The sequence below is a fragment of the Corvus moneduloides genome, chromosome W, assembly GCF_009650955.1.
Source record: "Corvus moneduloides isolate bCorMon1 chromosome W, bCorMon1.pri, whole genome shotgun sequence".
Taxonomy (NCBI): Eukaryota; Metazoa; Chordata; class Aves; order Passeriformes; family Corvidae; genus Corvus; species Corvus moneduloides.
In genome coordinates, this window is record NC_045510.1 from 6,917,372 (window position 1) to 6,925,347 (window position 7,976).

Consider the following 7,976-nt stretch of genomic DNA (forward strand, 5'->3'; position numbering starts at 1 on the left):
CACTTTGCAACCTTAAGTTGAGCCTGTTTTGCCCTTGAAGTATTTCTCCCAGTCCTTATCTCAACTCATGAACCCTTCATCAACTTTTTTTTTCTCTTGTCTACCCAGCTGTGGCAGGGGAGGGTGAGCGAGCAACTCTTGTGGGTGCCTGGCATTGGGCCAGTGTCAAACCTCTACATCCAGTTTTGAAACCAGGAGATTTTTGAACCATGTAAAACTTCCTTTACAGTACCCTACATGATATACATTACTGATATATAGCTCTTTAGCTATGCATGTCTCAGAAGCATGGCTGCATCACATGGCTATGTCATATGACTGACAGCATGGTTATGCTGGACAGATGACTCTTCTCTATCTTGCAATGGTTCCCAGAGGAACCACTGTCATATCCTATGTGTGATCTGTTCCCAGAACTTCACTGTCCCATTCTTTCTCCAAGTTACATTATCTGTATCTTGGAATTCTGACCACATGAAGATTTTGGCCATACAGATTTGCTACCATTTCTATTAAGGTTTAAAGAACTGTGAAGGAGGATGGGAGCATTCAGGACAGCTAGCTTCTCAAGGCTTAAATTTAGTCAAGTAGATGTAAGTATTTCCCTCCATGGATGTTCAGCAAAGTATCTGACATGAAGGAGGAACTGCAAGATATGGAGGATGCTCTCCTCCCATGGATATTATCAGATATTTGCTAAAAGGAAACATTCCTTTTTCTGTAACCCAATATTCAGCAGATATTCAGCTTCCTTTTGGCCAATATCTGTCTTTGTAACCCACTTTGACCAGCTAAGAGGGACCTGTTTACCTCAGTGATGCTATAGCATCTTCAGTCCTCAAATACTACATATTCTTGCTATCCTCTACAGCACAAGAGGGTAGAAAAGTTTTCTAACTTCCCATGAAAATTTACTGCACCAATGTAAAATCTTAATTAAATACAATTCCAGAGCTTAAAAATGTGACCTGAAATAAAAAGTAGGGCTTCCTTGTTCATATCATTAGTGAAAAAGATAATTAATGTGAGCTGGCAGTTAAAAGGTAGAATCTCTTTTAACGTAAAAACAAACCCACAGTCTGCACTTTTAAAAGTAGTCAGCACTGTAGTTATAGCATGTGGTAATCTGTCTGCATGCACATTAAATAAAGAAACTATTAAAGAATTATTTCTATTTTGAATTAAAGAGGCTAAGGTATTTTAAGGCCTCTGCTTTCCAAAGTATAAAAACACTAAGACATTGGCCATGTGAGAATTTTGCAAAGGTACTCACGTGCCTCTGGCAAAACCCTTGCAACTCTGAATGTTCCTGTGGCCCAATCTATCTGTACGTGTTTTTACAAGAGACAGTAGAATTTACGGTGAGCCAGGGTTGTATGTTTCAAAACTTATTGTCTACCTCCTTGAACATTATAAATAAAATTGTATATGCTGTTTGTTTTTGCTAATTTAGAGCTAAGAGGTTTTAGTTCCTCTCTTTTTTTAAACAGTATATTTGAATGTCCTAGTGATGGATAATTCCTTGTATATAATGGATTATTTGCTCACCAAGATTGCATTAATTAATGACTGGAATACTGTATCAGAAAGACAGAGGAATAGACAAAGACCTTGATTTTAACTGCCCTGAGTATGTATAAATATATTCTTGAATGAGATCAGGCTGCATTCCCAGTTCCAACACACATCAGTCTGGTTTATACTTTCTTGCTTTCACTCCTTCTGACACAGAAGTCCCTTGTTTTGGAAAAAAGATTTTGTACTAGTTTGAAAACAAACCAGTGGGAGGCACCAAGTCAGAATAACAATTTAATAGGGAAATTTAAAAAAATAAATAAATAAAGGCAGAAAACACTGGTTTAAACTGACAGAGTCAGGATACAACCTGACACCCTGTTAGTCAGGGTGGCGGTAGCAGTCCAATAAAATGGTGGCTGCAGTCCTCCTGAAGTGGTGGATGTGGTTCTGTTGAAGCAGTGATCCTGTAGAAGGGTCTGCTCTTCCTTGGAAAGTTCCAGTGATGGCTATGTAGCTCTTGTCCTCTGGGAATCTCAGATTATATCCAGGATGGAACGCTTGGTTCCTCCCTCTGGATAGAGCATCTCACAATGGGATGATGAGTCATGAGGCAAGGCGTTGATGGGCTCATTAACAGAAGATAGTCTGGAGGGAGTTATCTATGAGTCATGCAGCAGGGCATTGATGGCCCATTAACAGAAAATAGTCCGGAGGGAGGAGGCAAGGAAACACTGCCCCACCTGGTTTCAACAGCTCATGAGGATGGTAATAGAATACACTGCAACCCAGGACAGATTTACAGTTCAGCAGGGTTTTTTTTTTTTGTGTCTGCTGGTAAACCCAAACTCATGGTTCAAAGAGAGGGATTAAGGTTTTGGAGGAACTAGGTATAAATCTACTTAGCTATTCTTTTACTCTTTTTGTATATACTATAGAGGGTAGCGTTTTTACAGAGTTGCCTATATTTTTTATAACTATGGTGTCCCTGTAGGAATTTATTTAGACTTTTCTGAAGTCATTCTCCTCTCAGTAAACTTTTTTTGTTACATGGCTTATCTCTTGTCAAGTTCCCTTGTGAAAGCGTTTTTCCTAATCTGTCTACCTATCTGCAGCATTTTTTGCCTTCTTTTTCTTACAAATATCGATGAGGGGTATAAATACTTTGTGTGTTAACAGTAGCAGTCAGTTGGAGCTGGGAATGAATAATTTGTATCTACTAGTAGTTTTCAGCCATTGATTTCCTAAGTTCAACCAGAAGAGTTATGTGGGTTGTATTGCATATATCATTATTTAAATCTTGCATTTTGACTCTGGAGGTGCTCCAGTCTGAAAGTTTGTGTACATTGACTGGAGGGAAAAGGCGTATCTGTCCTCTGGTTCTATGTGAAGTAATCCCAGACTGAGAAGCAGTATAGCGGTGTCAATTTCTGGCGAGGCTCAGTGAAGTTCTTGTCAGAACTTATAGTTTACACTACACTGTGTGCCAACACAGTGTGCCGGTTTGGAGAAATTTGGAGGAAAAATATCCTCTGATAGAAGGCAGGTTACAACCATCCCTCCCCCACCAGGTTCGGGAAAAAAAAATTTCCTCGGAGGAAAGTAAAAGAGATAAAAAATATTTATTTAACAAACACACAGGAAAAGTATAACAATGCTAAATAATAAAACCTCTCGCTGTGGAGAGAAACCTGGGAAGATTTCAGAGTCCTTCTGTGGATGGTCTCTCTCCTCCTCCTCGGAGCTGGGTCGTGGTGGGCCCACCTCCAGGACTCGGTGGAGAACTCTCCCAATGTGTTCTGATGTTGAAACAGTCCAAAAAAAGAAGAAGGGAAAAAAACCCGAAGTACCAGGAAAACAAAGTTCAACTCTCCGTCTCCCTCCAGAGAAAAGTAGCTGAAGGCTGGCTGGAAAGCAAGCAAGCAGGGTGCTTCCTCCCGCTCCCGCCACTGCAGAAGCAGAGGAGTGGGTGTCCTTGAACAACCGCTTTGAAAATTTGCTCAGTTTTTTTTCCTCTGCCCACTCTCAGGCTCAGTTTAAAGGCACAGAAAAGGCAAAAAATTAATTTCTGGGCATGGAGCAGTGATAGGGGATACACACCATAAAGTCACCCCAAGACACACGGCTTTGTTGGTTTTGGATTCAGGTTGGTTTTGAAACATTGTACCACACTGTACCATGAAGATACATTCTCTAAAGCTGTCCTTAGAGAGGGGGTCTTTGCACAGTATTACACTGAATAGTTAGATATATTCAAAATACAATAGATTGACACAAATGAGAATAAAAAAATTTCATTCACTACACAAATATAAAGGTTATATAAAATAAGCTATTTATTGGTTATTACAGATGAAAAACAAATTGCAAGTGTTGATAAGAGAGAAAGTCCTGTTTTATAGAGCACTGAAAATGAGTGAAGTAATTAAGAATTACTTAAGGAATTAAATATTACAGATACTTGGTTATTTATAATCTTTTAACACTCACACATAAAAGTAGGTTCTAGAAAGTCATGTAGGGACAATTGCAATTATTTCCATTGATAGCTCTATTCTGTGGTAGAAATACATAAAAAAGGAATTAAATCTTCCATTGTGTTGTCACTGTGCGTTGCAGCGGCTGAGCCAGCTGCTGTGATGGCTGAAGCGCCAAAGAACTCCGAAGCAGGAGAGGCCTGTTGGTGGGCCAACTCCGAAGTTTAAGATCACCCCCTAACTCAGGGTGAGAAAGGAAAAGCCTCTCCCATCAGGCTTTGTGGTGCTATGCAGATTTGGTTTGTCTGGTTGGCTCGCTGCCCACTCTGCCCCTCCCTTCTCCCCATTGGCTCCCATTCCCTAGTCCCGCCTTTGTACCGCCCCTGTGCCATCAGATCATTGGTCCCTGGTGCTCTACCCCGCCCCTGTATAAAACCCTGGACACTGCATTGTTCCCTTGTCTTTCGTCACTGGTTTCCCTTGACAGCGCAGCTGCAATAAACCTTTGTCTGTGGAACGCTATACAGGGACTCCTCCTGACTCTTTGGGAAGGCGGAGCTATCCAGCTTGAGTGTGTGCGCTTCCATGCCTCCAGCTGCACGGGTGAGGAAGTTAGCCTGCTGGCGTGCTACACGGCACCACCGGAGTAACCTTTGCCAGGGATGCTTTCGGAATAACACAGCGAACTCTCCACCGCCCACCGCCCACAGCATTAACTGTGTATCAGTAATTTAGGAAGAGAAACAATATGAACTAAATGACAACAAATGCATTAGGTGAGTATTTTTATTGAGAGATATATATTAGCCCTTAAAATAATCTCTTATTACAGATTTGACCAACTCTGGAGACAACGTTTATACTTTTAATGAATGTGCCACCTGGACCTAACAGACTGACTGAAAATATGAATCTAGTTATATAGGGTTTTTTTCAATTATGAAGCCTTGTTTTATCCAAACCACTACATTTCCATCACAGGGTCCGTTTTAGATTTTTAAATTTTGCAAATCAATCATGCCAGTACATTGAAAGTAATGATTTGGGCCTATTTTTTGCCACAGAAAAGACCTGATAAACACATGCATGTGAATATTGGGGATGACTTAGTTTATCATACTGCAGTGCAATAGATTTATGTACCATATGATGCCATCTTAGGAGCTGACCCCAAGCATTAGTTTCTGCTGGCTTTAAACTTTTATTATAAAATGTGTCTATGACTGAAGAAGGAGAAGAAAACTGTTGAAAGTAGCCCAATATTAATAATATAAATAATATAAATTTCCCTGCTATTCTGTAAAAAAGGATAAAACCAATGCCTTTAAGAAGAAACAAACTTCTCTGTTTACCTAAATAAGGTGTCAAGAATGAAAGCTTATAACATTTAGGTATTTGCCTTGCAAACTACCAGACTGGTGACTATTTTAGCCCAAACTTCAGTAATTCTAGAATTGACAAAAATTGGAATTCTTAGAATTGGTTTATTTTGTGATCTCTATCTATGCCTTCAATTTTGATATATTTATCTGATTAGAACCATATTTCATCTAATTACAGTCCATATTGAGGGGCTTTTGAAAAAAGGACAATAAAACTTTTACAATAAAGATATTTAGATTTTGCAAAGTCAGTATGCAGTGCATTTTAGAAAATAATGTATGATGCAAATCATAGAATGCTTTGAGTTGGGAGGGCCTTAAAAATTATCTAGCTCAAATCCCCCTGCCATGGGCAGGGATACCTTCCACTAGACCAGGTTGCCCATTCAACCTGTCCTTGAACACCTACAGGGATGGGGCATCAATAAATCCTCTAGGCAACCTGTTCCAGTGCTTCACCACTCTCACAGTAAAGAATTTCTTCCTAATATCTAATCTAAACCTACTCTCTATTAGTTTGAAGCCCTTCCCCCTTGTCCTGTCATTACATGCCTGTAGCGGGTTTGGTTTGCAACCGGGCAGAAACACGAATTTAGTGCAGTGGTTTGGTCCAAAATACTCATTACTGTTTATCTTCTGTGAGATAAGAATTAGGAGAAATGCAAAGCAGGCACCAAACTTGAAAAAATAAAAAGAAGTTTATTAACAGACCTAAAAGAGGAAAGGAAAAAAATTATACCACCTTCAGAACTCTTCTCCTCCCCCCACCTTCCTCCCGTCTCCCACTGACAATGTAAAAAGACAACCCTTAAGATGTTCAGTCTGCTTACCACTTCCATAATAACCTTGTTCAGTCCATTTAGAAAGAGAAGTCTCTTCTTGTTCGTGCTATGAAAACATTATCACAATGAGACAGCCACCCAGGTTGGTTCTCTGCTCACATGTGAGTCTCTTCCCCCGACTTGCAGCTTTTCCTGCAACTGCTTTCGAGGGTCCACTCTTGAAGTTTTTTGGGGTACAATTTTAAGGTTGAGCCATTCAGAAACAAAAACAGAGGCCCTTCTCCTTCCCTGGGAGCAAAGAGTCTTCCTCATCTTCATTGTTAGGACTATCTCTGGGAGCATCTCTAGGAACTGAGGTTTTCCCATTTGGAGCAAAAGTCCTCATCTGGTCCATCTCTAGGAACTGAGGTTTTCTCCTTTCCCGTTTGGAGCAAAAGTCCTCATCTGGTCCATCTCTCCCTGTCCAAACTTCTCATGAAATTACAGCTGCGTCAGCATCTGCCTATCTCGGCGCAGGTGCTTTTGCTTATGAGTTGAACACTCCACCCCCCATATCTTAATGAAATTACAATGGGATACTCTGATATATCATAGCTTCACAACAGAATTTCAGCTTTAAGCATCTCCTCTTTCTCTTCCCTCAGGTTTTCAGCTCTTCACAGCACTAAAAGGGTTAATCTCACCTCGTCCTTGCAGCTTTGCAGCTGGAATGTTGAATGTTTCTTATCGCAGTGGAGAGGGGAGAGCCAAGCCGCTCTGGCTGCCCACGGCAAAGCAGTGTGTGTGGGGGGGGGGTTCCGCGGGAGGAACAGGTCCATTGACTCCAGGATGGCTGTGGCCCAGCCCGGCCTGGCCTAAGCAGGGCCTGGCCCGGCCCGCTGGCCCCCACATGGGGCCCGCAGCCACCTGTCCCAGAACCGGAAACGAGAGAGAGAGCTTGGGGGGGGACTTTGTCTATTCTTAAGTGTGGATCACAGAGGCGGTCACAACTTGAAGTGGCTTAGAGAATTGTCCATATTCAAACTGGCCAGCTGATAGGTTCTGTCAGGTCCCAGAGGAAGCTGTAAGCACCCCTTAGCAAGGACATCACTTCTGTGACTATGCTTGCTAACCTATGACAATGCCCTTGTAAAAACTCCCTCTCCAGCACACTTGTAGGCTCTCTTCAGGTACCAAAAGGCCACAATTAGGTTGTCCCAGAGCCTTCTCTTTTCCAGGCTGGACAATCTCAATTCTCTCTGCCTTTCCTCATAGGAGAGCTGTTCCATCCCTCTAATCATCTTTGTGAGCCTCCTGTGGACTAATGCCTTTAAGTTTTGAAGAACTGAATTTAAGGTTAATATCTTTAATCTGGAAGAAAATGATCCTATTGCAAAGGTAATAGAGAGTAGTCTCACTGTCAGTATGGATAGGGCGTGGTTTGAAAACTGTTAATTAATCACCTATTAATTGGAGTGAATAGTAAAATTACCTGTCAGTTCAATGGGAGTAGAGTTGGGTCAGCACTTGCAGATTTGAACATCATGTACAAAGAATTAAAGTTGATTAGCTAGATGTTTCGGTTTGGCCAAATTTAGAAATATACCCTCTGAGGGAAGGCACAACCACCCCTCCCCTCACCAGGCTCGGGAAAAAATAAATTTTCCTCGAAGGAAAATGAAGGAGATAAAACTATTTATTTACCAAACACACAGGAAAAGGAAAATAATGCTAAATAATAAAATCTCTCGCTGTGGAGAAAAAACCTGGGAAAAGCGTTAGAGTCCTCCCTTTGGTCTCCTCAGAGCTGGGGCTTGGCCCAGGGCCAGGCCCTCTGTGCC